Source organism: Carlito syrichta, unplaced genomic scaffold (assembly GCF_000164805.1).
Source record: "Carlito syrichta isolate Samal-C Ts95f unplaced genomic scaffold, Tarsius_syrichta-2.0.1 Scaffold289462, whole genome shotgun sequence".
Taxonomy (NCBI): Eukaryota; Metazoa; Chordata; class Mammalia; order Primates; family Tarsiidae; genus Carlito; species Carlito syrichta.
This window is the reverse complement of record NW_007233558.1, coordinates 7,847-14,986: the sequence shown is the minus strand read 5'-3', so window position 1 is coordinate 14,986 and position 7,140 is coordinate 7,847. Positions and strand designations below refer to the sequence as shown.

Below are 7,140 nucleotides of genomic sequence, written 5' to 3'. Positions count from 1 at the left end.
CAGGTGATGTGGGGACCAAAGTGAGCCACAACCTTTACCTTTATAGTAACCATTTGTATGCCTAACCCCAAAAGTACCATCTTTATAATAAAAATTTAAAAAAATTTTAAATGACTGCTTTCACCTATCTGCACTTTAGCTAAGGCGACTTCATTTTTATTTTACCAATTTTACCCTTTCAACTAACAAGCCAAAATGTGTCTGTACAAAACAACAACTCTTGAAAACACATAAAAACAAAAACTGATAAGCAGGAAAGAGAACAAGATACTGAAAAGTATAGTGTCAAACTTCATCACTCCTTTCTCTGTAATAGACATGCCAGGCAACAATATAGTAAGTATATGGAAGACTGGAAAAACCCTAATAAATTTAATCTAATTTAGAGAATACCCAGTCTAACCATAGCAAATATATTTTAAACGTAAACATGAAACATTTGCCAGGCCAGGCATGGTGGCTCAAACCTGTAATCCCAGCATTTTGGGTGACTGAGGTGAGAGGATTGCCTAAGCCCAGGGGTTCTAGACCAGCATGGGCAACTTGACAAGACCTCATGTCCACATTAAATTTTTAAAAATTTTAGCCAGGCATGGTGGCGGGTGCCTGTATTTCCATCTATTTGGAAGGCTGAGGTGGAAGGATAGCCTTAGCTCAGCAAGTCAAGGCTGCAGTGGCTGTGGGCATGCCACTGCACTCCAGCCTGGGTGACACAGTAAGACTTCAACCAAAAAAAAAAAGAAATTTGCCAGGACATACCATATTCTGGGCCATAAAACAAAAGCAAATACATCTTAAAGTATTACTATCACACAAATTATAAGTTCTCACTACTGTGTATTAAAGCATAAATTAATCATTAAAAATAGCTGCATAAGTTCCAATTATTGGAAATTGAACAGCATATTTCTAAATTAACCACATGTCAAAAGAGATCACAAGAAAATTTGGGAAATATTTGGAATTCAAAAGGTGGAAACATAAAATACAAACTTGTGGGACAAAACTAAAGTCTTTTTTTTACCTTAAAGTCTATATTTATGAGATGTAGATAAATCAAAATCTAAGTTTGCAGCTTAATTAACTAGAAAAGCAATGAACTATATTAAAAGACTGAAAATGCAGATCAATATAAGAACATAGTAAGTCCAGAAATTCACACATCTTTTGATCTTTTGAAGGAATTGCAGTCTTTGCAAGAAATGGTTTTGGAAAAAATTGAACACATGTCAAAAAGTATCTTGATCCTTATTTTTAATCATATTTAAAAATGAATTAGCTGAGCTCAGTGGCTCAGCCTGTAATCCCGCGCCTTTGGTGGATGAGGTGAGGGGATTGCCTGAACCCACCGGTTCGAGACCCACCTGGCAACTTGGTGAGACCTCATTTCTACAATAAATCAAAAAATTAGCTGGGCATGGTAGCATGAGCCTGTAGTTCCAGCTATTTGGAAGGCTGAGGCGGAAGGATCATTGGAGCCCAGCAGGTCGAGGCTGCGGTGGCCGGGAGCGGCTACTACACTCCAGTCTGGGCAACAGAGTGAGACTCCAACTCAAAAAAAAAAAAAAATTAAAGACCTAGGTGTAAAGCCTAATGCTGTAAAGTATATTTTAAAATATATTGGAAATTCAGGTAAGGCAAAGTTTATTAGGTAGGATTCAAAATAAAAATGTTTTAAAGATACCATGGTTTCATCAAAGCTATAACAATTTGGTTTCTCAAAAGACACTTAAAAAATAAACCAGGCAACCCCCTCAGATCCCCTCTCACCATGGGACCTTTTCTGTACTCAAAAAATTCTGCTTAAAAAAAAAAAGTTATTTTTCAATAAATAAATAAATCACAGAAGAGAAAAAAAATTGTAAAACATATCTGTGAAAGAACTGGACCTCGTTACATGTAAACACTCTCAATAATTTTTTTAAAAACTCAATAAAATGTGGGAAAAGAATTGTATAGACATTTTAATAAAGAAGAAATATGATTGCAAGATAAGCACACAATAAGAATGGTGCTTGACAATATTGCTCAAGAGGGAGATGCAGATAATTCATGAGAAGTGGGACTACATTAACTTTTATAAAGAATTAGACAAGGAGCACATGGAACAGAAAACTTCAAATCCACATGTAGAGACCTACAAGGAAAATTTCTAATAAAATACACACTACACTGAGTCCAGAAATATGTTTAAAAGAATAATATTAATATTCAAGATAGGCTTACTTCTGAGATGCAATGATAATTTAACTTTAGAACTAATATAAGGATAACAGCAGACTTCTCATCAGAAACTTTATAAGCCAAAAGACACAGAAGTGACATCTTGGAAGTACTGAATAAAATTAATACATCTATGACACGAGAAATTAATGAAGAATGACACAACCCTCAACACAGAAAAATCATTTGTTCAAATTTAGTACTGATTACTGATTCTTGATTCAAATACTAAGCAAAGAATAGAAAACAAATTACTTGATGTCCTAAAGGAGTCTATAAAAAGTATTGTTAAAATAAAGTGTATAAATTCCTTAAAATTCAAGAACATGATATAAATTTCTGTGGGCACTACTTTTCAACATTGAATTGAACCTTCCAGTCAGTAAAATATAACAAACAAACAAAAACAACATACACATGGGGGAAACTATTCATACTCATAGATAATAAATGAATGTTTGCATAAAAATTCAACAAATATATTGAAAAATAGACTTACACACAAAAAGATAATGCATATAAAAACTTTAAATAACCAATTGTGTTCCTGTATGCTGGATGCAAACTAAAAGTATCAGACTGAAAAAGACATTCTGCAAAGCAAAATCATAAGTAACACATAGGTATATATGTCTCTTTCAGTCATGAGAATACACTGTAGCACAAGAGCTGACAATACAAGTTCATTTTTTAGTCATACACTCAGGACAAGGAGGCTAGTGTTCCCTGCTGCACTGGCTGTTGCATTGGCTCTGTTGACAGTCCTCCTGGTCTAGTGACTCTGCTGTTTTGCATTTCAGCCTCTCTGCATCAATTTCTTTTCTTTCTTTCTTTCTTTCTTTCTTTCTTTCTTCTTTCTTTCTTTCTTTCTTTCTTTCTTTCTTTCTCTCTCTCTCTCTCTCTCTCTCTCTTTCTTTCTTTCTTTCTTTCTGATGACACATGTGTTTAACAATGTGGTTGCACACAAAATGCTAAGAGCATTTTTCTTCATATTTTACAGAAGGGCTTGAATGTACAGACTTTCTACTAGTGATCACAGCACAACACATCCAAAGCCAGCACCTAAGTTAGACGCATTATAATTTGCTCAGAATTTAAAGGCTTAACGGCAATGATGGGGGGAGGAGGGTATATAAGTTTATTTTACATAACTGAACGAAAAATAAATTTAGGAACTAGTAATAGGATCTAATATGGCCTCATGCCCCTCGAGGGGGTTGGTGCCCAGTTTGGGTGGGCGATCACTATGTCCAAATAATCTCCTATCTGAAACTTCTGCGACTGCAGGGTCATGAAGACATCAGTTCCCTTTTTGCCAGACATGGTGCTGCAGATCTCCTTAATACAGTAGACAGGTCTTTTGACATCGGTGAAAACGATGGCAAAATTGAAGTGTGTGCCCTTCTTTCTAGCTTCTGGGTAGATTTCTTTCTCTAAACTAGTCAGTTCTTTCAAGGTTGCATCCATCCAGGGGCAGATCTGCAGGTCGCTGGACGGCATGTTCCTGCGGGAGAGCTCGTGCATGCGCGGTGGCGGTTGTTGGTGGTGAGGACGCGCAGCAGCAGCGGGCACGCCTTATTGAGTGGATCGGCTTCCCTGGCTCGTTCTTGATCTCCTCCTGGGTGACCATGTGCGACTCCACCACCGTCTTCCTCCTGCGCCTGCCAGTTGCTCGCTCTGACCTCCGACCCCCTCCGCAAGCCCCAGCGCAGAGTCCTGCATCAATTTCATACTGCTCTTCTTTCTTCACCCCACTTTCTGATGAAGAATTAGATGGATTTCTTTAGTATCTATTCAAGGGTGTGTCTATTGTACAGAGTTCCCTAAGAGACAAAAATAATAATGACCACTAGCATTTAATCAATTCTTACCAGCATCCAACTGCTTTGTAGATTATCATATATAATAATAACTATATAAAATGGGTACAACTACTATACTTATATGTGAGAAGAAACAATTATTATAACACAGGGAATGTGCCTCACTCCCTCTGCGTGTTCTGTCTTTCATTCCTTCACCTTTCACTACCACCATTTTTGCAATATCTCAATTTGAAGCTCCTAGATTCAGGTGTTGGATGTAATCCTCAATCCTGACTGCACGTAGGTATCATTCGGAGAACGTTTAAAAAATCATCCCCTAGTATTTATTTATTTATAAGTTAATCTTTGAAGTTGGAAATGAGGCATAGGTATTTTTAGAAACCCTTCAAGTAGTTCACATCTGGGTTGATAGCCATTGCTCAAGGTGTCAAGCAAACGAATGCTGCTTCTCTAACAAGAAGAAATGAGTCTGAAAGGCATTTTTTCAGAATTTCCAGAAATGTTCCATTCTTAGTACTAATATTCAAGAGATAATATTTGTGGAAAGATAAAAAGAAAGACTCATTATAGCTTGGTGTTAATATCTATGTCTGTTTTATTGTAAGAAACAAGAAATCAGGATTCAATCAATAAGGGTGATTCATTAGTATCTAAAATCAAGAGGACATATATAAAATCCAGTTAAAATTAGTCCTCTAGCATTCTATAGACTAAATGAACTGTTATAAGTATACTAATCCTTTTGTAGGCAACTATCTCCTCTGTGCATCTCCAAAATAATAATTCTGAATTATTAAGCACCATAATAATTTGCAGGGAAAAAGAAAGGGGGGCCAAATATTCACATGCCAGTCACCCTACATGGAAGTCACCCTCATTAATTGAATTGCAGTACTGAGGTTAAAATAAGAAAGGAAGAAATTGCTGACTCTGGGATGATGACCTTGCCCTAAGATTCAGCCAACATCTTAATTTAAACAACTCATTTGATTGCCTATGTCATTATATACAAACAAACAACAGCACCATAACCTGACTGAATGACTAGCAGAATTTGGATATTATCTGGAAATAATTTAGACATAAAAATGAATCTGTGGTATTAAGAAAACGTTGAGGCCAGGCACAGTGGCTCAAACCTCTATTCCAGCATTTTGGAAGGTCAAGGCAAGAGGATTGCTTAAGCCCAGGATCTTGAGACCAGCCTGGGCATCATGATGAGACCTCATCTCTACAATAATTTTTTTTTTAAATGGCCGAGCATGTTAGTATGTGCCTGTAGTTCCAGCTACACAGAAGGATCACCTGAGCCTAGGAGGTTGAGACTGCGGTGGCTGTGAACATGCCACTGCACTCCAGCCTGGGTGACAGAATGAGACTCCAACTAAAAAATAATAAAAAAAGAAAGAAAGAAGAAAAAAAGGAATGGTTGAAATGAAACAATGTGATGTTGACATATGGAAGTCCATATTTTTTTTCACAACATTTTTATTATTTCAAAGATTTTAAGTCTAGGGATGAATGTCTTTAAGTTTTCCTCAAGCTTCTCTTCAAAAATAAGAAAAAATTTAGCATTCTTATCACATATACTGGAAAAATCACTCCAGGCTTTCTTGAGCTATCATCATACACTTATAATAAAAATTACTCTTTTAATGCCTAAGTTTTTAACCATTTCTTGGTTGAGTACCATAGAATTCTCTGTTATTGTCTCTACTTTAAATAATTAAAAGCATCAATTGCCAAGTTCGGTGGCTCAACCTGTAATCCCAGCACTTTGGGAGGCCAAGGTGAGTGGATTGCCTGAGCCCACAGGTTCGAGAGCTGCCGGGGCAACTTGGCGAGACCTCATCTCTACAATAAATCAAAAATTAGCCAGGCGTGGTAGCACATGCCTGTAGTTCCAGCTACTTGGAAGGCTGAGGTGGAAGGATCACCGGAGCCCAGCAGGTCGAGGGTGCAGTGGCCGGGTGTGTGCCACTGCATCCAGTCTGGATGATAGAGTGAGACTCCAACACACACACACACACAAAAAAAAGCATCAGTTTTCCAGGACTCATTCCCATAGCCTGCAATGCAATCTTACCTCCAACCTGCTATACTTCTCTTTCCAACTTAATACCCTAGTTACCCACTTTGTAGATTCATGGAAACAAAGAAACTAAGGGTACCAGAACAGTGGCTAGGAGCTTGGCAAAATTTCCTTGGTAAAAACTTGTTCTTTCACATTTTAGCTAACTGATCTTGAACAAAGTACTATAGTTGTTTAGTTAGATTTATATAAAATGACAAAATTAATAGTGTTTGTAATCAGGGTTCCTCAAAAATTAATTCAAAAATTATCACCTAATCTTCTTGTTCACATGCTAAGCTCTTTAACTCTGTGAATTATGGAACTCAATCATCTGCATTTTTAACCAATATACAGATGATACTTGTTAAAAGTCACTGCTAGGTGTCACCCTTTTAGTTACAAAGGTCTATATCATGGTGCCCACAATAGGAGTTATTGTGAAGACTAAATAAATTCATTAACATAAAATGATTAATTCAGTGAAATTATCATAACAAGATATCACAAATTATCATTAGCATTATGAGGGAAATTAAAAATATGTATATATATTTTCCAGATGATGTATGTTAACAAGGTGGCTGAAATCACTTGTACAATGTCCCATAAAATGACCCTAAAAATTCTGACTGCCCAATTTCTTTTCTTTTCTTTTTGGCCATTACTTTCCACCAACGTTGATCACACTATCTCTTTTCTGTCATCTAGAATATATTCTAATGCTAGGTATGCCGGACATCATTTAAATATTCTTCAGATTTGTACCTTGTTACTGCCAATGGGAAAGTTTTCACAATTGTCCCAAACAATTATGTCTCCCTTCTCCTCTGAAGTGTTACATTCTTTCACTTCGCCACCAATCCTTTTGGCATTTCTAATTTATACATTTGTTGAAAATATTTAAAATGTATTCCAACTAAGAGAATTGAATGCATGGACTGATATTTTTCTTTTGTGTACCTTTAATACTGTCTTCCTAATCAATAAGTAAAGATGATTGATTGACCAAAAGGTTAC

General features: G+C 36.5%; 1 pseudogene; it reads right to left on the bottom strand.

Annotated features, from left to right (window-relative positions):
• Positions 1–3,411: 3,411 nt before the first annotated feature.
• On the bottom strand, positions 3,412–3,954 carry LOC103256437 (annotated as a pseudogene).
• Between the last annotated feature and the right edge of the window lie 3,186 nt (positions 3,955–7,140).